This window comes from Balaenoptera borealis (genome assembly GCF_965194805.1).
Source record: "Balaenoptera borealis genome assembly, chromosome: 5".
Classification (NCBI taxonomy): Eukaryota; Metazoa; Chordata; class Mammalia; order Artiodactyla; family Balaenopteridae; genus Balaenoptera; species Balaenoptera borealis.
In genome coordinates this window covers 51,332,906-51,355,523 of record NC_138862.1, presented here as the reverse complement: position 1 = coordinate 51,355,523, position 22,618 = coordinate 51,332,906, and positions in this window count along the sequence as shown.

Here is a 22,618-nt window from a genome sequence, read left to right as displayed (position 1 = left end):
TTATAGTGATAAACCAGTCATGGACCATACAGCAGGGAAAGAAGAGGGAAGGAAAATACTCTTGACTGACTACCTAATAAATTAAGAATTATTCTGTCAAACACTTTACATAAATGATTTGTTTTCTGTTTTTGTTTACATGTAAACAAAATGGTTCAAGTAAATAAACATTCTCATAGTTGGTAGTTGATAAATATTTGTTGACTAAGTGGATTTTAGGGAAGAAAACAGTTTTATCAAATACTGGCAATAGAGTTCTAGCTCTGTCTACAGGAGGGAAAAATTTGCTTCCAGAAGATGTGTGAATTCTAGGAAAATGTAAGAGGGGATCTAACACTTTAAACAAGCCCTAAGAGATAGGTAGGATTTACATGTCTTAATGGAGAGAAAGCCATTCTAGTAATAAGTGGACATGTGATTACTTTATGGTGATTAGTTAGATTTGCCTGAAAGGTAAGGCCCTTGGAATATTGGGTAATATTGATAAACAAGTAAGTTTTTGTCAGGATATTGAAACACTTGATTCAGCCTGAGGATTTCAATTCTAGGTTGTAGGAAAATGAAACCCCTGGAGACTTGGAGCTAAGATGAGCCATGAACACAAATGTGTTTTTCAGGATATTGAATCTGACAGTATGTAAGAAATGAACTAAGTCAGAAAGTGACTGGAGCTGATGAGATGAGTTGAAAAGCTATTAAAATATCCCAGGTAATAGGTAATAATGACCTGAACTCTGATACCAGCATAGGAATGGAGAGGTGGGCCAAGGTAAGATAAATTATCCAACAATATATCTCATACTCCAGTCTCATTTCCATCTATCCTGCTAAAATGCATGTCAGCTCTTTTTCACACATCCTTGTGTGAAAGCAAATTTGAAGTTAATAACACTCCAACTTTCTATCACTGTTTCTTTTCTCATTTCATTATGTGGAAATTATCTTCAATTCTCCATTTTCCTGCATGTTAGCAGTTGTAAAACATAAATTGAATAATATTTTACAGCAACCTAAGTATATGCCACAAGCCAAACAGCACAGTTTGCAGTGATAGTGATAAAATGCAGTCTAATTTTGAATCGCCTAATACTGTGGATAGGGGAGCCTAAATTTATCCAAAAGTTTCATGGGAACACCTGTCATTTATAAATTCATTTTGCATTATATATTTATCAGTACAGCTAATTTACTTTTCTTTCCTAATGTTCTTATTTAAAATATCTGTGGTTAGCATCATAAAACTTCCTTGAAAGATAATACCTTGACTCAAACATGCTAAGGGGTTATCATGAACATATAACACAGACAAAGCAAATGTCAAACTCAATTTGGCAAATAGATAGAGCGCATTACCCAGATACAAGAGGAATATTGTCAGACTGCACCGTTTATTAAAAATTGTCATGAGAAGATGTGTTGACTCTAACTTGATTAATGCCAATGATATATTTGTCCCATCGCAGTTTCTGGATTCTTTAAGATTTCCAATACAGGCTCTAAAGGTGACAGAAAAAGAGGAAGGAACTTGAAAAGTGATCTCCCTATGAGTATTTTTGAAGTGATTCAATAACATTTAGAAATATACTAAAATGTGGATGCCAAGCCTCTTTGAGATGTCTCATCTACCCTCATTCAGCTTTTTTTATCCTATACCCTAACTTCTGGTGATGGGTGTAGTAGAGAGGTGTTGCAGAGGAAAAGAGGAATCATGAAGTTCAAACATTTTGCATTTTATGTTTCCAATTTTTTAAAATATTTTGCAACATTTTTTAGAAATGTCTCATCTCAAGAGGGTGGTTGAAATGCTTCAGTTGCATTCAGGGATAAAACAGTATAATTTAAAAAAAAATCAGTATATCTTGAATTTTTGAACCACTGGGATAATACTCAGTTGAATAATTTCCTGAGCAAGAACTAAATTAAGAAGCTTCTGACTCTTTTACTTCTTTCTAAAACAACAATATTTTGCAGGCTTCTCATTCTATTTGCATAGCCAAAAAAGGAAGTGGTGTTTTCTATATGCATGTGTATATTAAAACAAGATATTCTGTACAGGAATGTTATTGAAGAGGTCTCTACTTCAACCTAAATGGTCTCTGAGCATCTTAATAACTATGACAATAAGTATATAAAAGTACTGTGAAGTAAAGCATTATGCAGAAATATATAAATGTTTTGGTGAATTACATTTTTTCAAAGACAAAGAGGCTGTGTGAGACATTTCCTGTTAAAACAAAATTTAAAATATCATATTTAAATTACATTAAATATTAATTGAAATCATCTATCCAAAAGAAGGCTAGATTTTTGGAGTATTTCTTTGCATCTGCATGACTGAATTCTTTAGAAAGCTTATAATGACTATATTTACTATGCTTCCTAGAACATGTTTACCAAGATTTTTGTTTATTTAGTTGAACAGAAACCTCTATATCTATTCAACAATAACTCAAGGAGATTTTACATTTCACTTTTTTTATTTTCAAAATTTTTCTACCCAGTTGAGCCCCAAAATTAACTCCTGAACTCCTATTAATTTTATTTATAGGTGGAGGTAATAAAGTCAAATGGCTACAAAAGCCAGGTGATAAATAAATGAAGGAGGTAAAGGTATTGTAGACAAATTAGAGCATAGACACAAAAAGGATAAATCCTAAACTCATGTCCAAGTGACTGTTGCCATATTATGATTCAGGACTAGTATTACCGGATATACTATTTGCTTGCTGTTTTCCCCAACAGAATCCAGAAATCCAAATCTTTACAAGTGAAATCTCAAGAGTTTGTTTTTTTAGTCCAAACAAAACCTGTTGTGTCACTGTTGTCTTCTCTTGCATAGGCAGCCAGTTCCCCTAGAATATATAGTGAGTCACTAAAATTACTGGGTATAAAATTCATGATTAATTAAGTAATAAGTGTTACTAGATATCCAAAATGACAAATACTCCTATTAAAGTGTGGTACCAAGGTCATTTAATTATTATTAGGAAGGCTCCATACTTTAAAAAATCATTATCAATGAGGTTATTAAAGTATTAAATCAGATTTTTTCTTATCTGAAGGGTATTAAGGAACTTGGATTTAAAAAAAAAAAAAAAAAGGGACTTCCCTGGTGGCACAGTGGTTAAGAATCCGCCTGCCAATGCAGGGGACACGGGTTTGAGCTCTGGTCCGGGAGGATCCCACATGCCACGGAGCAACAAAGCCTGTGTGCCACAACTACTGAGCCTGAGCTCTAGAGCTCACAAGTCACAACTACTGAGCCCACGTGCCACAACTACTGAGACCTGCATGCCTGGAGTCTGTGCTCGGCAACAAGACAAGCCACCACAGTGAGAAGCCTGCGCACTGCAACTAAGAGTAACCCCTGCTCACTGCAACTAGAGAAAGCCCACGCGCAGCAATGAAGACCCAACGCAGCCAAAAATAATAAAATAAAATAAAATAAAATAAAATAAAAAAAAAGAAACAGAGGAAGAAGGTTGTGAGCACAGGGCAAAACTATAAAGATTCAGTCCTGCTGTGGCGGTAATGATGATGTGAGACATTAGGTAGTTGTGGAAAAGGGGAGAGGGAGTAAGGCTTTGCCAGGGCTCTTAGGTGGGGGACAACTGCTGGTGTTTTTATTTTGCTTTACTTTTCCTTATTTCAGTTTTACAAATATCCATCAGCTAAGCATTGTATAGCCATCATGTGTCTGACTAGATGTTAAGGACTAAAACTATAAAAGTGAACTAGCAAGGATATAACTTAGTGTTTTTTAGAGAAGCTAGGCACTAAACAAGGAATTAACACCATGGTAGGTATTCAGAAAAGAGACCTGTTGGGTTCTATCATCCTCCCCACCATGTACTGTGGATTATTATTTGCTTTGTAGTGTGTGCTTCAATATTATTCTTGGAAACCTGTTATTACTATTTTTATGTGTATGCAAACTTTTCTAATTAAAATTAAATGAAGTATAGGCATTTCCACTCATAATTCTGAAAATAATACTGCTCAAAAAGACCCAGCAATCATTTAAATTCAGTTCAATATCCCAATAGCTAATGAGAAGTCTTTACAAATTCTGGAAAACTTAATATTGTTGATAGAGTCATATATGAATCATAAAGTATTCGCTTGGAAGGTAATGAGACTTTTTTCAAGTTATTTGGAGGGGGAGTAAGATAATTCCCTGCCTGGCTCTGTTGTGAGTGTAGTCCTCAGCCTTTAAAACATGTTGTTATCAGATTGCTTCTCCTTTACTTTCATTTATAAGTGCTTGAACAAAATAATCCACCACAGAGTCTCTGGGGAATATTTGATTTATTTGAGTTAATCTATGCCCCCAAGAAGAAGATCAGCTAGGGAGGAGGTGGGGCAGGCAGTTAGTTCTGTTTGATTCTCTTTTCTAATACCTTACAGACCTTGCCATGGCCTAAAAGGAGCCGCTGCTTCTTAAAAGAGTTCTTTGCTGTTCTAAAATGTTTACTTCCACCAGGAACTTGACGGATGCTTAGAATTTCTGCACATTATATTACCTTTGCTCACCCAGTCTAAATCCCTACAACCCAGGCTTGATGATGTTGAGCTGGAGCTTTCTGCTCTCCTTCTAAAACGTGAGCAGCTCAGTATGATTTTCCAAAACACTGCTGTGCTCTGGTCTTTACTGCTCTGCCTCATTGGAGACTTTGTATCGCAGTTTGAGTTGCTTTAAATGATCACTCCTAAGGAAGCCCAAGAAGAAGAATTTGCACATCCTTAGGTCTCTCAGTTTGGAGGTATACATTGTTCTTTAGGGAAACAAACAGACAAACAAATACTGAAGAGAGTCCCAACATGAAGCAAGGAGTGTGTTTGCAGTGACAGTTACTAGTTATCTTCGTCATTATTAGTTACTAGTAATAAGTAACTAATAATTAATGGCATTAATCAAGGAGTGTGTTTGCAGTTACAATTACTAGTTATCTTGGTTAAATTCTCTAATTCATCTGAATCTTACTTTTCTTCTATGTAAAATTAAAACAATAAAATACGTTGGATTGTAGAAGTTGATGCCATTTTAAAATGTGTGAAAATATTTTTACAAAAATACTGAATACATATCAGGGAATATTGAAATATTGCTATGAATTTTTATCACCTCATTTACTCTCTGATAATGAGGGCTTTGGTATTGAGCAATTGAAGAGTCCAGTTGAATACATACCCCAATAAAAAAGGTAGTAGGCATTCCAAAAGCAATCACAAGGATACTGGGATTAAATGTAATTTGCTTTCCTACATCACAGATTCAGTCCTGTGTTTAAGGGATCTAACACAAGCTAGTTTAGTGTGAAAATTTTGGTGGCTTTTCTTCTTAACTTTGAGTCATAGGGCATTGAGAAGTAAAATTCCGATGGCATTTATAAGAAGCCCTATAGACACTGAGTATCATTTAAAATGATAGCGTTGCTATTCTGCCTGAATTTTAAAATGTCAACCCACATTTTTTTCCTCAGTATACATTCAAGACTGCTTGCTGCCCTTTAAAAAATAGACTGGAGCTAGAAATATCGGCAGATCTTGGTAACATATCCAACAGCAGAGCACCTCTTAGGTAATATGCATTCACTTGATTGGCTCCTGTTCTCTGATGACATTGTGGAGACCTTCAGGCTTTCAGATCTGCACTGCAGAGAAACAGTCAGGGCTTCCCCAACATAAGAAACCTCTGTTGTCTCACTGTACCTTGCTTCTTCTTCAGTGCAGACTGAGACCTCACTAGGAAGTGTCTTTACAACTTCAAAGTACATGATTCCATTCTTACACATAGCTAACCATTTCTGAATTAATTATTGATATTTTGTCAGAGGGATATTTTTCCTCAGTGGTTTATATGGAGCAGTTCTATCCTAAATAGCATAGCCATGCTCTGCTATAGACCCCAACAGGGAGAATGTTAGAAGTATTTTGTTTTCTACTGTGGTGTCAAATCTAGCTTTGTCAATTCAACATTTTACAAAGTGGTACAGCTTCAATTTTCAGAGTACAAACAAAAACTAAAAAAAAAAAAAAAAAAAGAAAGGGAGTCACTATATAATATATGAGAATTGTTTGACTGTTTTTTGTTGCTGTTGTCTTGTGGGGTTTTTTGTGAAGTATTCTTTCAGTGTTTTATCTGCACCCAGTCCAGGACTCAGTGCTGTGGTAGATCCAAGAAAAAGAGAGAGACAGGAAAAAAAACAGAAAGAAAGAAAGCAAGCAAGCAGATTTTGGCCTAGAAAAAGTTTATCATTTAGTAAAGAATCCACATTGTAAACATATAAAACAACCTGAGAAAAATCTATTAACAGATTGTGATTTTTTTTTTCTGATGTTGATTCTTTTATTTTCCTTCTGCATCACTCAGAAGTAGGCTTTTTGAATTATCATTCTTGAGGGTGGAGTAAAAGTAAAACAAGGAACAAAAAAGTGACATCTCGGAAATAATTGTAGAAATAACAGAGATAAGCTAAGTGGAGACAAGTGCTTCTGGTATAAATTTAATACCTTGTTAATGTTCTTTTCAAAGGCTGAGCTACTGTTATGGTGCAATTATGGTCGTTCACTATCTAGGGGTGTGTGTGTCTGTGTGTGTGTGCATATGTGCGTATATTAACCTTCAACAATAAGAAATATCGTCATAGCACTGATTAGTAGTCTTTGAATAACTGGTGTTTTCCTTCCCTTGGATGTGTCCAGCAGTTCAGAATAAATCCAAAATTTCAGCTGCTTGAGTACCCCAGATATCAGTTCTTCAGCAGAGAGTATCTGCATATAGAGCAAGCTGACTGCTCTCTAATTTTCAGTGACCTACACCTCCTCCTTTCTTTTATTTCTGATGTAGGATCTGACTAACAAATTTTATTATTGAGAAAAGGAAGAAGCAATTAACTAAACATAGAGACAGTTGTCCAAATGCTATGGGAAATGATAATCATCATCTTTTGTGGCACTTAAAAGAGTAATTATTTGGATAAGTGCAGCCCTGAGGTGTGGAGGCTTTGCAGAAGCCAGTGTAAATAACCAGGGCCATGGACCAGAGAGAGACCAAGCCTAAATCCATGTTCATTGTGAATATTTTTAGCTAGGCTGCCCTCGATGAGTGTCCTGAAACTCATCTTCAGTGGCCTTGGGCAACTTATAGTTATTCAATTGGCTGAATGGAATTTAAATAACTGGCTAAATAAAATAAGGGTTTTTAGTATTTTGAAAGTCTATACAGGGGGGACCTTCAAGATGGCAGAGGAGTAAGACGTGGAGATCACCTTCCTCCCCACAAATATATCAAAAATACATCTACATGTGGAACAACTCCTACAGAACACCTACTGAACGCTGGCAGAAGACCTCAGACTTCCCAAAAGGCAAGAAAATCCCCACGTACCTGGGTAGGGCAAAAGAAAAAAGAAAAAACAGAGACAAAAGAATAGGGATGGGACCTGGGGCCTCTGGGAGGGAGCTGTGAAGGAGGAAAAGTTTCCACACACTAGGAAGCCCCTTCACTGGCAGAGACGGGGGGCTGGCAGAATGGGTAAGCTACTGAGCCACAGAGGAGAGCACAGCAACAAGGTTGCAGAGGGAAAAGCAGAGAGATTCCTGCACAGAGGATCAGTGTCGACCAGCACACCAACCTGAGAGGCTTTTATGCTCACCCGCCTGGGTGGGTGGGAGCTGGGAGCTGAGGTTTGGGCTTTGGAGGTCAGATCCCAGGGAGAGGACTGGGGTTGGCTGCATGAACACAGCCTGAAGGGGGCTACTGTGCCACAGCTAGCTGGGAGGGAGTCTGGGAAAAAGTCTGGAGTTGCTGAAGAGGCAAGAGATCATTGTTTTGGGGTGTGCGATGAGAGGGGTTTCAGGGCTCAGCCTAAACGAGCTCCAGAGATGGGCGCAAGCCATGGCTATCAGTGCAGACACCAGAGACGGGCATGAAACGCTAAGGCTGCTGCTGCAGTCACCAAGAAGCCTGTGTGCAAGCACAGGTCACTCTCCACACCTCCCTTCCTGGGATCCTATGCAGCCCACCACTGCCAGGGTCCTGTGATCCAGGGACAACTTCCCTGGGAGAACACATGGCGCGCCTCAGGCTGTTGCAATGTCATGACGGCTTCTGCTGCCTCAGGCTTGCCCCTCATTCCGTACCCCTCCCTCCCCCCGGCATGAGTGAGCCAGCCCCCTTAATCAGCTGTTACTTTAACCCTGTCCTGTCTGGGCAGGCAATAGATGCCCTCAGGCGACCTACATGAAGAGGCGGGGCCAAATGCAAAGCTGAACCCCAGGAGCTGTGCGAACAAAGAAGAGAAAGGGAAATCTCTCCCAGCAGCCTCAGGAGCAGTGGATTAAATCTCCACAGTCAACTTGATGTCTCTGGTGGACAAATGTCCTGAAAAAAAGTAACAAAGTAACAAATAAGATACACGGGGAAAAGGTAACAAAGTAACAAATAAGATACAAGGGAATCCTCATAAGTTTAACAGCTGATCTTTCAGCAGAAACTCTACAAGGCAGAAGGGAGTGACAGGATATATTTACAGTGATGAAAGGTAAAAACCTACAACCAAGATTACTCAACCCAGCAAGGATCTCATTCAGATTCGATGGAGAAATTAAAAACTTTACAGACAAGCACAAGCTAAGAGAATTCAGCACCACCAAACCAGCTTTACAACAAATGCTAACGGAACTTCTCTAGGCAAGAAACACAAGAGAAGGAAAAAAGACCTACAATAACAAACCCAAAACAATTAAGAAAATGGTAATAGGAACATACATATGGATAATTACCTTTAATGTAAATGAATTAAATGATCCAACCAAAAGACATAGACTGGCTGAATGGATACATAAACAAGACTCATATATATGCTGTCTACAAGAAACACAATTCAGACCTAGAGACACATACAGACTGAAATTGAGGGGATGGAAAAAGATATTCCATGTAAATGGAAATCAAAAGAAAGCTGGAGTAGCAATTCTCATATCAGACAAAATAGACTTTAAAATAAAGACTATTACAAGAGACAAAGAAGAACACTACATAATATCAAGGGATCAATCCAAGAAGAAGATATAACAATTGTAAATATTTATGCACCCAACATACAAGCACCTCAATACCTAAGGCAAATGCTAACAGCCATAAAAGGGGAAATCGACAGTAACACAATCATAGTAGGGGACTTTAACTCTCCACTTTCACCAGTGGACAGATCATCCAAAATGAAAATAAATAAGGAAACACAAGCTTAAATGATACATTAAACAAGATAGACTTAATTGATATTTATAGGACATTCCATCCAAAAACCACAGAATACACTTTCTTCTCAAGTGCTCATGGAATATTCTCCAGGATAGATCATATCTTAGCTCACAAATCAAGCCTTGGTAAATTTAAGAAAATTGAAATCGTATCAAGTATCTTTTCCAACCACAACGCTATGACTAGATATCAATTACAGGAAAAAATCTGTAAAAAATACAAACACATGGAGGCTAAACAGTACACTACTTAATAACCAAGAGATCACTGAAGAAATCAAAGAGGAAATCAAAAAACACCTAGAAACAAATGACAAGGAAAACATGATGACGAAAAACCTATGGGATGCAACAAAATCAGTTCTAAAAGGGAAGTTTATAGCAATACAATCCTACCTCAAGAAACAAAAGATCTCAAATAAACAAGCTAAACTTACACCTAAAGCTATTAGAGAAAGAAGAAGAAAAAAACGCAAAGTTAGCAAAAGGAAAGAAATCATAAAAATCAGATCAGAAATAAATGAAAAAGAAGTGAAGGAAAAGATAGCAAAGATCAATAAAACTCAAAGCTGGTTCTTTGAGAAGATAAACAAAATTGATAAACCATTAGCTAGACTCATCAAGAAAAAAAGGGAGAGGACTCAAATCAACAGAAGTAGAAATGGAAAAGGATCAGCAACAACTGAATCTGCAGAAATACAAAGGATCATGAGAGATTACTGCAAGCATCTATATGCCAATAAAATGGACAACCTGGAAGAAATGGACAAATTCTTAGAAATGCACAACCTTCCTAGACTGAACCAGGAAGAAATAGAAAATATAAACTGACCAATCACAAGCACTGAAATTGAAACTGTGATTAAAAATCTTCCAACAAACAAAAGCCCAGGACCAGATGGCTTCACAGGCGAATTCTATCAAACATTTAGAGAAGAGCTAACACCTATCCTTCTCAAACTCTTCCAAAATATAGCAGAGGGAGGAACACTCCCAAACTCATTCTACGAGCTCACCATCACCCTGATACCAAAACCAGACAAAGATGTCACAAAGAAAGAAAACTACAGGCCAATATCACTGATGAACATAGATGCAAAAATCCTCAACAAAATACTAGCAAACAGAATCCAGCAGTACATTAAAAGGATCATACACCATGATCAAATGGGACTTATTCCAGGAATGCAAGGATTCTTCAATATCTGCAAATCAGTCAATGCGATTGATTTGTTAATACACCATATTAAAAAATTGAAGGATAAAAACCATAATATCATCTCAATAGATGCAGAAAAAGCTTTTGACAAAATTCAACACCCATTTATGATAAAAACTCTCTAGAAAGTAGGCACAGAGGGAACTTACCTCAACATAATAAAGGCCATATATGACAAAACCACAGCCAACACCATTCTCAATGGTGAAAAACTGAAACCATTTCCACTAAGATCAGGAACAATACAAGGTTTCCCACTCTCACCACTATTATTCAACATAGTTTTGGAAGTTTTAGCCACAGCAATCAGAGAAGAAAAAGAAATAAAATGAATCCAAATTGGAAAAGGAGAAGTAAAACTGTCACTGTTTGCAGATGACATGACACTATACAAAAAGAATCCTAAAGATGCTACCAGAAAACTACTAGAGCTAATAAATGAATTTGTTAAAGTAGCAGGATACAAAATTAATGCACAGAAACCTCTTGCATTCCTATACAGTAATGATGAAAAATCTGAAAGAGAAATTAAGGAAACATTCCCATTTACCATTGCAACAAAAAGAATAAAATACTTAGGAATAAACTTACCTAAGGAGACAAGAGACCTGTATGCAGAAATCTATAAGACCCTGATGAAAGAAATTAAAGATGATACCAACAGATGGAGAGAGATACCATGTTCTTGGATTGGAAGAATCAACATTGTGAAAATGACTATACTACCCAAAGCAGTCTATAGATTCAACGCAATCCCTATCAAATTACCAATGGCATTTATCACAGAACTAGAACAAAATATTTCACAATTTGTATGGAAACACGAAGACACCAAATAGCCAAAGCAATCTTGAGAAAGAAAAATGGAGCTGGAGGAATCAGGGTCTCTGACTTCAGACTATACTACAAAGCTACAGTAATCAAAACAGTATGATACTGGCACAAAAACAGAAATACAGATCAATGGAACAGGAAAGAAAGCCCAGAGGTAAACCCACGCACATATGGTCACCTTATCTTTGATAATGGAGGCAAGACTATACAATGGAGAAAAGACAGCCTCTTCAATAAGTGGTGGTGGGAAAACTAGACAGCTACATGTAAAGGAATGAAATTAGAACTCTCCCTAACACCATTCAAAAAATAAACTCAAAATGGATTAAAGACCTAAATGTAAGACCAGACACTATAAAACTCTTAGAGGAAAATATAGGCAGAACACTCTATGACATAAATCACAGCAAGCTCCTTCTTGACCCACATCCTAGAGAAATGGAAATAAAAACTAAAATAAACAAATGGGACCTAATGAAACTTAAAAGCTTTTGCACAGCAAAGGAAACCATAAATAAGACGAAAAGACAACCCTCAGAATGGGGGAAAATATTTGGAAACGAGCAAGTGTTAAAGGACTAATCTCCGAAATATACAAGCAGCTCATGCAGCTCAATATCAAAAAATCAAACAACCAAATCCAAAAATAGGCAGAAGACTAAATAGACATTTCTCCAAAGAAGATATACAGATTGCCAACAAACACATGAAAGGATGCTCAACATCACTGATCATTAGAGAAATGCAAATCAAAACTACAATGAGGTATTACTTCACACTGGTCAGAATGGCCATCACCAAAAATCTGCAAACAATAAATGCTGGAGAGGGTGTGGAGAAAATGGAACCCTCCTACACTGTTGGTGGGAATGTAAATTGATACAGCCACTATGGAGAACAGTATGGAGATTCCTTTAAAAACTAAAAATAGAACTACCATACCACCCAGCAATCCTGCTACTGGGCATATACCCTGAGAAAACCTTAATTCAAAATAGTCATGTACCACAATGTTCATTGCAGCTCTATTTACAATAGCCAGGACATGGAAGAAACCTAAGTATCCTTCGACAGATGAATAATTAGAGAAGATGTGGCTCATATATACAATGGAGTATTACTTAGCAAGAAAAAGAAGTGAAATTGAGTTATTTGTAGTGAGGTGGATGGACCTAGAGTCTGTCATACAGAGTGAAGTAAGTCAGAAAGAGAAAAACAAATACCGTATGCTAACACATGTATATGGAATCCAGAAGAAAAAAAAAAAGGTTCTGAAGAACGTAGGGGCAGGACAGGAATAAAGATGCAGACATAAAGAATGGACATGAGGACAGGGGAGTAGGAAGGGTAAGCTGGGACGAAGTGAGAGAGTGGCATGGACATATATATACTATCAAATGTAAAACAGATAGGTAGTGGGAAGCAACCACATAGCACAGGGAGATCAGCTCGGTGCTGTGTTCACCTAGAGGGGTGGGATAGGGAGCATGGGAGGGAGACTCCAGAGGGAGGAGATATGGGGATATATGTATATGTATGGCTGATTCACTTTGTTATACAGCAGAACCTAACACACCATTGTAAAACATTTATACTCCAATAAAGATGTTAAAAAAATAAATAAATAAAATAAATAAAAGAAAGTCTATACAAATAAAGTAGTCCATTCCCAGCATGAGTTAACCCATTATTTTCCTTTCCTGTTGTTGTAATCTTTTGTTTATGGAAATTATCCTTTATATCTTATACCCTTTCCTCTGTGACTCAGATGGGTACAGATCAAGCAGTGTATGAATGCAGTGATGGTGAGTGGGATTTGTATCTATTTTTCTTACTATTATTTCTTAATCATAATGATTTATTAACTACTTGAATAGGAAAATGGGATTGGAGCACTGATAGTTTGGAGCTACAGAAAGAGCTAGTAAAGGTGATTACAAGAGATGGAAATATCTCCACTGGATTATAATGGTAAAAGAAGTCTAGGTTGGTAAGAATATGTGAATGAGATAATGTGGTATGGTGGTGTTGGGCTGCACCCCACAGTCTTGCAATCCTTGCAACTGCCCAGTCTTGAGACCAAAGAAAGAACCCAAAGTCAGCGACAGAGACATCAACAATTTATTGGACAGGGAATCTTACAAGTCAGCGGCAAATATCTTGGAGCTACACCCCATCATGTGTGGCAGATTGCAGGCAGGACACAGTAGCAATCTTCGCTACACAGGAGAGGAAGAGGCTATCAGTTACAGAGGGCATGACATCAGAAGGCTCCGTGGTTGCAAGGGGAACTGCTGGAGCAGGTCTCCCACAACTCTTTGGGTTAGCAACTGTTGCAAGGGCTGCTGTTTCCAGTTGATGACCAAATATACTGGAGTCATTCTGGTCTGAGGGCTAGAACAATCTTTAGCTGGGGGTCTGGCCTATCACACAGGTAGTTACTGATTAAGCTTTCAGCTTAGAAGGGGGATCAATCATTCACTTAAGGTAGGGCTGAGGCAGGGCCTGGTCAGGCAGGGTATGTACAGAGAGCAAGAGAGCAGCCATCTTATAACGACTGATCAGGCTTGGACTAGAAGAAAAAGAACAGGTCTGAAAGACAGAAACCTTGAATTCCAGTCCTGGATATTTTTTACCTAGGAATTAAGTGACCTTAGGCAAAACATTTGACTTCTCAGAGACTTGCTTTCTCTTGGTTGCTAACATGTGCCCAACCAATCTCAATGATGATTTATAACAATCAGATGAGATCATGTGTGCAGTGTAGTAATTTCTTCTCTGTCTATATGTATACCTGCTCTCTTTACAGATAAGGTTGGAGTTGCTTTGAGTAGGTAAGAATAAGGAATTTTTGCAGAGATAGATATGACTTTTTTTTTAAGTAATGCAGTTTCCTTCCCTTGAATCATGTGGGTAAAAGAAGCTCTGACTCTTTTAAATCCAAGAAAAGTACTGTGGTCTTAGTGTTTAGTTTCTCATGGCTTCAGCCTAAGTAGTTACTAAAGAAGGAAAGTTCCTTGAGACATTAGAATGTAAATGAGAAGATAAGATGTGGATATAATTTAATTTAACTAAATGTTTATGAAAGTTTGCTCTTAAAATTTAGTTTGAAAATTCACACAGACTTTTTTCTCCCCTCTTCCTAGAATACCCTTATTTAACATTGTTCACGTGATCGAGTCAACTTCCCACTGTGTATGTAAACCATATTTCGAAGCAAGACTACAGCTTTCTGAGGCAGCTCTAGGCAAAGTTTAAAAGTACATGAATTCTTTTGGGGAGACTCTTCTGTCACCCATTCCTTCCAGGCACCTATGCTCTGTGTCATTCCCATAGAATTATAGTCTTAGCTTGTTATCTCCTTGTGTTTTCAGATATCACTCTAAGATTCTTCATAGTTTAATAAATAATTCTTGGAGATCGACAATTTACTGTGAGAGACCCCAATGAATTCCCAAAGGTGAAATCTGAAGCTCAGTTATAGTAGTTAGAAAAATATTTTAGGAGCAGAAAGCCCTCTCATATAAAAAATCTCCAAACTGTATCACATATATCCTAAGCCTTCCATTTGCTAGCTCATCCTGACAGCTAGCTTGTCATTTCTTATAAACAACGAGGTATTCCATCAAGGAAATGAATATTCTTGAGATGGTTCCTTCATATAACAATAGATATTTACTGCTGACATTGATATAAATGATAAAGGAATGTTGATGTTTAAGAAATATTATTTATTATTTAACGCAAATTGCATTTAATGTCAGACTAATATCACACACCGAAAATGCATTTCAGTTGAGATTTAATCTTATTATTTATAACACCTAGCATTTGTTCTTGCCTAGTTGCTTATTTTTATAATATGGCTTCTTCCTGCCCTAAGCAAACATGAAACTTACATACAGAAACTAAATATCCTGATTGGATTCATGTAATGATTTTTGTCCAACGAACTCCAAAGGACCTTATCCATATTAAAGATGTCCTGACTACCAGTATAAGCCACTCTCAGTAGAAAGTCAGCTGGCTGATCCCCTTTAAAGTAGAGTAGAGCTCTGCCTGTGACCTTGAATTCCCAACTGAGAAGATAATTATTTCAATTAATTTGCTCCTTTCCTCTTTATTTTTTTGTGGTAACTGGATGCACGAGGTGGTAGAGACTGCTTTATTTACTTGACAAAAGCTGTTTCTCTTTCATGACTTAAATATGTACTTAGGATGTTCCATCAAATAACATTTCCTCAGGCCATGATGCATATTGTAATATATTTTTGAAAAGCTTATTTAAAAATCACATCATGGTTTCTAATTTATCATATGTTTCTGGCTAAAGAAAACCTTTGGGTGCTGACTTCTTTTGAAAATGAACACAGTTTCTCTTACAATTTCTGACAATTCATGAACTATGTAAAATTTTTATGTTATCTTTAGAGATGGAAATCTGGTTGCAGCAAGGGAGTAGGGGTTTTATCTTGAAGTTATGTTTACATGGAAAAGCACATTATTTTTGCTTAGAACATATATACAGCTCACTTTAAAAATAGCAACATTGTCTAAAGATATTTTTATTATCACTTTTCGAAAGACTACTCATGAAGCATATTATTTTATTAGAGGTAGTTCTGGCAAAAATGATCAAAACTGGGGGAGACATAACTAGAGTTCTCTCTCAGTCACCCATCCCCCAACTACTAATGGTTATGATTTCACTGAAACCTGTTTTGCATATCTAACTGATAACATATCTAACACAAATTGTCGTTCAGATCATTCTACACTCATCCACCATGGCTTAGCAGGTAGGAGATTTGACTCAGAAGGTATGTTGAGAAAGATCTCTTTTGAGAGAAAAGAAGTTGTTATTTTTTAAAAATATATTTGTATATGTATGTGTATTAAGTTCTTACTTTTCATTTAATAGTTCATTATGTGACACATGTGGGCATGATATAATTATATTTTTAGTTAACTGTTAAGAGTGTTTTTAATTATCCAACAAATAGCCTAAGGAGATAGTTCACACAATCTGCATATTTAAAATGGACACTTTAAAGGAAAGTCAATAAAGTCAATTTTGGGTTACTTTAAATAATATATGTAATTTAATGAAATAGCAATTTAATTTGAAATTAGTATTGATTTTAGAATGATAATACAGGTGATGCTGGGCCTTCTGAATAAATTTTGCAAAGTTCTTTTCTTTTCCATTGAGTTCTTCTTTTCTAGTAAACTAATCCTTTGGCATACAGTTGATTCTCACAGTTCCAGATTCCATATTTGTAAATTAGTCTATTTGCTAAAATTTACTTGTAACCTCAACATCAATACTTTCGAGGTCTTTTGAAGACATGCACATATGTAGTGTCGCAAAAATTTTGAGTTGCCCACGCAAGTCTGAGGTCAAATGAGGCAAAGCTCTGCCTTCTTGTGTCAACTCTCATACTACAAATAGTGTCTTTTCTGCAGTCTATTTAGTGCTACATTGTCCTTATTTTTGTGCATTATGTTGGTGATTTTTCACTGTTTACAATGCCTTTACAAGTGCAATGCTGAAATGCTGTCTAGTTTTCCAAAGCTCAATAAGGCTGTGACATGCCTTACAGAGTAATTACACATGTAAGATAAGCTTCCCTCAGGCAGGAGCTATAGTGCTATTGGCTATGAGTTCAATGTTAATGGACCAACAATACATTAAAATGTCTTTAAAGAGAAACACATATGAAATAAGGTTTTGTATTGATCAGTTGACTTTGTGACCTAACAAGTACCTAACCCTATATTTTTCCTAGGGCAATGATTCAGTATTCACTAATGCAGAGTTCCAGGCAACTTCATAAACCATAACTACGCAAATAATGAGAATCGACTGTCTATGGCTTAAGCTTCTAAGCACCAGTGGCTTATGTTGGCATTAGGTTGCTTTAAGCAGTGCCCTGCACAAGGCCTTTTGTAAGAGCATATTTGGCTTAATCTACCAAGGCATGTACCTTTTCTATTTTTCGAGAGAGAATAAATAAAAGGACTTAGTCCATTTTATCTTTCATACCTCTTTACATTGATCTTCTTTTGTCTTTAAATGTTTCATCACAGGCCAGATTGTAGATACATAGTAGAAGAATGGCCTCAATCCTATAAGAAATAACTATAGTTTTACCTGGTAGAATAGCTTTTCTATTTCTGGGTTTGAACTGATCATCACCTGGGATGTGCTTGCTTCTGTTTCATGATATACTTTGAATGGTCATATCTGCATGGGGATTTTCTGCTTTATTTGAGGAATTTTTTATCAGATCATAGTTGTGATGAAATAAAAGAATTTTTCACCACATGGTCAATGTGAAGGTTATATTTATTGCTTTTTCTGTTGTTGTATTTTTGTTTTTTGTTTTTCCTTCCCTACATGGTACTACCTGTAGCAAAAGTCTCTCCTATGGCTAACTTTTACCATGAAAAAGGAATGAAATATACCATCAAAAATCATACATTTCACATAAGACTCAGCAATGAAGAGCTTATGAAATACAAACCTTAGAAACTCTTTGTTAGTTTTGCTTTGGTGAATTAATTTAACCACCATCAGAGAGAAAAATTTTGTTATTGCTACAAATGATTCATAACTTTAGATCTGAAGGCAGATTTGTGTTTGTGGAGCTACATATGCAGTCAGATTTTATGCTTCCTTTATTGGTACCCACAGATTGGTTTGCAATTTACTGCTACCTTTGCTCTCTTGTGTTAGATATCTGGAGAGACGAAATAAGGAGCTGGAGTTATGATTTCTTCTCTAAGAGTTTAGAACCAGTTTACTTATCCAATATCCTTTTGTTTGACTATAACACCTATAAAACTCTGAAAAAAGAAAGATTATAGAAAAACTGCCGATATGGCCTCAACCTAAGCAGTATGTACATAATAACATCTATGTAGCTAGTAAACCAATCATTCTAACAATCATAGGACATATTCTGGTGAAACAGAAAGTTGTTAGAGTTCTCTGAACTGGCTAAGGTCTCTTTGAATGGATACTGTTTTCTCAGTTGTTTCTAGATAAAAATTCAATGAGTTATAATTATTTATATTTCCAAATTCAGTAGTGCATTGAGCTATACTGTGTGATTTTAAAGATACTTTTTAAGGATTAGAGTTTAGGATTATATATTTTAAAATTTTGATTTGTGAATACAAAAACACTAGGGCAGAGTAGGACTGAGGTGGGAGTCCAGTAGCATCTTTTTTTTTTTAATGATTTCTTATGGATACCTCCTTAGAATGCCAATATATACAGTAGAAATGCTGACAGTTTTAAAATTTTTTATTGTAACTCTACCTATAACCATTTTAAAAGTAAATATTCTGCTTTCTAGTTGTCTTTGGCATTCATGGAGCACAGTGAAATAGAGTCTTTTGTTGACTTCCTTTTAGGGGCAAATATGCATAGTCATTACAATTGACAATTATGTCCAAATCTTACCAATATGTTCACGTAGTTAGGAGAAGAGTTTATGAAAAAGAGGACATATGGAGAGTGTATGAAAAGCTACAGATGTTTTAAACAAAAATTGCTATTATTTGCACTTATGTAGTACAGTATTTTACAAATTTAGCATCTCTGCTTTTCTGTCTTTCAAACACATATACTGTGGGCTGTGATGAACCTGACGTAGATCCTTTTGCAGAAGCTCTCAGCGAGTAAGACTGCATGTTTCCTAACAATAAGACTCGACTGCAAAAATCACAAGGGGACCTGGCAAGTCAGATCCCAGCTGCAGGGTCTGTGAGTGAACACTTTTAATCTTCTACTCAAGACTTCAGCCTTTCACACCAGCAAATTTGCAGAGGTCTTTTTGTTCCCTGCTCTAGACTTTTGTTTGACATGTGAATAAAATTCAATGTTGTCATGCTCTGTAAGCCCCAATGTTTACATAGCTCCTGGCTACTTCTTTATCATAAGGTTCTATTAATCTAAACCGTCTTCTTTCTGCAAAGTGTCTTCCTTATTATTCCTTATAGCCTTTGTACCTGCTCTTTCCTCTGTCAAGAAATTCTGCAGATATTTTCACAACTTTCTTACTTCGTTTGACACCTCCCAGAAAGGCTTATTCTGACCACCTGTTATTACCTCTCAATACCTTTATAGTATTTTATGTTGTTCATCCATAGCACTTTTCACTACCTGAAAAATATCATTTATCTCTTTATTTGTTTTGATCACTAGACTATCTCTTACAAATAGGGACCTAATTTTTTTTTATTGCTTTTTTTCCCCACTCTATCCCAAGCACCAAAAATGTCCCTATTACAACATAGTAGGCACACAATAAATATTTGTTGAATAGATTGAACAATTTCATTGCTGTATTTTTCTTTTTATCCTTCCTCTTCATTTTCATCAGCATCAGGTAAGGTAAAGACATTAAAAACTAGGATAAGCAAAGATAGTTAAAATTTAAAAGGCAGCATGTATGCACAGTGTTTAGGCAACAGACTTCTGAGAGCATAAGAGAGCCTTGCCAGGTTCATATCCTGGCCCTTATGCTTGCTAACTGTGCAAATGTGGGCAAATTACTCATTCTTTCTGTACCTCAGTTTCTTTATCTATAAAAAAGGTAATCATAGGACAAGTATCTATCCCCCTGAATTATTTTAAAAATTAAGTGGATTAGTTTAGATAAAGCTTTTGGACAAGTACCCTAGTATATAAGCATGTATTTAGTGTTGGCTACAATTGTTAGCATCTGGGTCAAAATATTGGGAAAAGGAAAAAGACCTCATTTGTATACACTATGGGATATGGGATGATATGGATTGGAAGGAGTTTGATCAAAATATATAATTAGCTCTTTGCATTTGCTAGTGAGTGAGCTAACAAATGCAGTAAATTTTATTCCAAATCTTCCAAATGTCTTTTCTTATTAAGATGAACCAGTAACTCTAATATGTCAAAATCTGTCTGCATAAGTTTAGCACTTTTCAATGCACCTGCACAAATTAGTCATTTATAATACTTTAGGGGAAGTTTCCCCCTACTTCAGCTTTGTAAGCTAGGATAAATGTAACACATTTGGAAGTAGGAGACAGATGGGAGGAGAAAGTTCACAACTTGTTACCCCGTATTTGTCAATAAGCAAATGCCAATCAGTATCTCTAGGTCAGGCCTACTTCCCAGTAAAACATAGACATGATACACAGGCAGACACACAGGTATGTTTCCTGTATGTGGCTGATATTGCTAACAATCATGGCTCATCCCCTCTGGAGAGCTAAGTTGGCTTTAGGGTCCTTCCTAGAACAGCATTCCAACCAATCAGAACTGATGTAAGCTCTCCAAGACCATGGATTTCTACTATATTTCCTGAATTAATAAACAATGACTTTTTAATCTTCTGGCTTGATAACATTGTCAAAGCTGTAGGTCATTGTTTAACCTAGCTGTAATTAATTGTTTCTCTCTCTCTGTTTCTCTCTGTCTCTCTGTATCTCTTCTCCCCACTCCATAGCTATCTATATTTTTCTATCTCTATCTCTCTCTATCTCCATATTCTTCATTTCTATTTCCTTTTTTCATTTCTTGGAAAAGTCTGAAAATCAATAAAGTGATACTAATATTTTTAATGCTAGAAACTGTAGAGATAGAATGCTAAGAATTTCTAAAAGGAGTAAGAGCAATTAGTTTTTCTTTCTTGAGCTTTAAAAATGTTAACTCTAAGAAATTATTTCTGCTAAAATTTCAACTAAGAAATATAATTAAATAATATCTTTGTTCACTAGTTAAAATAAGAAGAGCTCTAGTTCCAAGATAAGATGATAAGAAGATATTTTAAACGGTATTTTTAAAGTTGAAAAAAATTGAACACAGGAGTTTCCAAATTAGAACATTTTTATATAATAGCTGTAATAAATATATGGATCTTCGAAAATTTAAAGTGAGTTAGTGATTTTGATTTAAAGACTATTGTTTGTCTTTTCACCCATTTAATTGTATAAAATTAAAACTAATACAGTATTCTAGGTTGTGAAAGACTAAGTTTAATCTCCTCTTGATATAAACTTTCTAAATTTTTATGTTAGTTTTATGAGTCATTTAAGTTATCATTATTTTCACAAATTAAGATTATAAGTATAAAATTGTGTTTAACTGAATGAATTTGTGATTTATAGATCTTTTGTTAAGACCATGGCAACTTTAAAATTTAATAAATTAATAAAGAATATTTGGATAATATTTTTGATATAGAACTTTCATCACTAAAATTAGCTCTTATACATTTTTAAATGGCTAGGGATCATCAGGTGTGTAAATGAGTTAAGATAATGTTGATTATGGAGGAGTTTTTGCCAACTCTACTCAATACTCTGTAATGACCAATATGTGAAAGAATCTAAAAAAAAGTAGATACATGTATATGTATAACTGATTGACTTTGCCATACAGCACAACATTGTAAATCAACTATACTCCAATAAAAATTAATTAAAAAATAAATTTGTAAAGGTGATATGAAACGTGTTTATGAATAAAAACAGCTACATAGCTCTTGGTCGCTTGTCTTTTAGTTCCTTTGTATCAGGAGGAAATGAGAGTTAATTATTTTGTTAAAGATGGTATTAATATAATGATTGAGACTATACTAGATATAATAATTACAGAAAGAGATGAATATTCATATTAGTAAATTAATGTGGTATGGCAGTTTATTTAGAGAATTGTTATACTTAAGATTGTAAATTTAAATATAATATGTATTATTTTATTTACTATGTCAATAAGTCAAGTAAGTTTAAATCTACATGTTTAAGGTCTAATTGTATTATCTATTTATATAAATATAAATGTATTTGTATATGTCCAGCCATATACATAAAGTTATATTAATATTGGTTAAAAAGCTTATAAATAGTAAAAATGAAATTAAAAAAACAACAAAATATCCTAAAATGCTTAACACAATTAGCTGCATATTAGTGGGTTTATTTATAAGGAAAAATGTATTAATATAATTTTTTTCTCTAAATTTTTACATGGATGATATACAAAATGGGAAAAAAATTTTGGATTTTCCTTCTGTGAGACAGCCAAGTTATTCTGTATCCAGACCACCTAAATTCTTCTTCTTATCACAATATTTTGTTAACTCCCTCTACTTCTGACAGTCTTTTATATCATTTTAACATTTCTCTATTTTTGAAAAAAGTTAAATTCCTAATAATGTTTTCTTATAATTTGGTTTTTAAATATTGCCTATAACTATCTCCTCACCTTGAAAAATTATGATTTACTTTCAAGTATTTTCTCCCCTC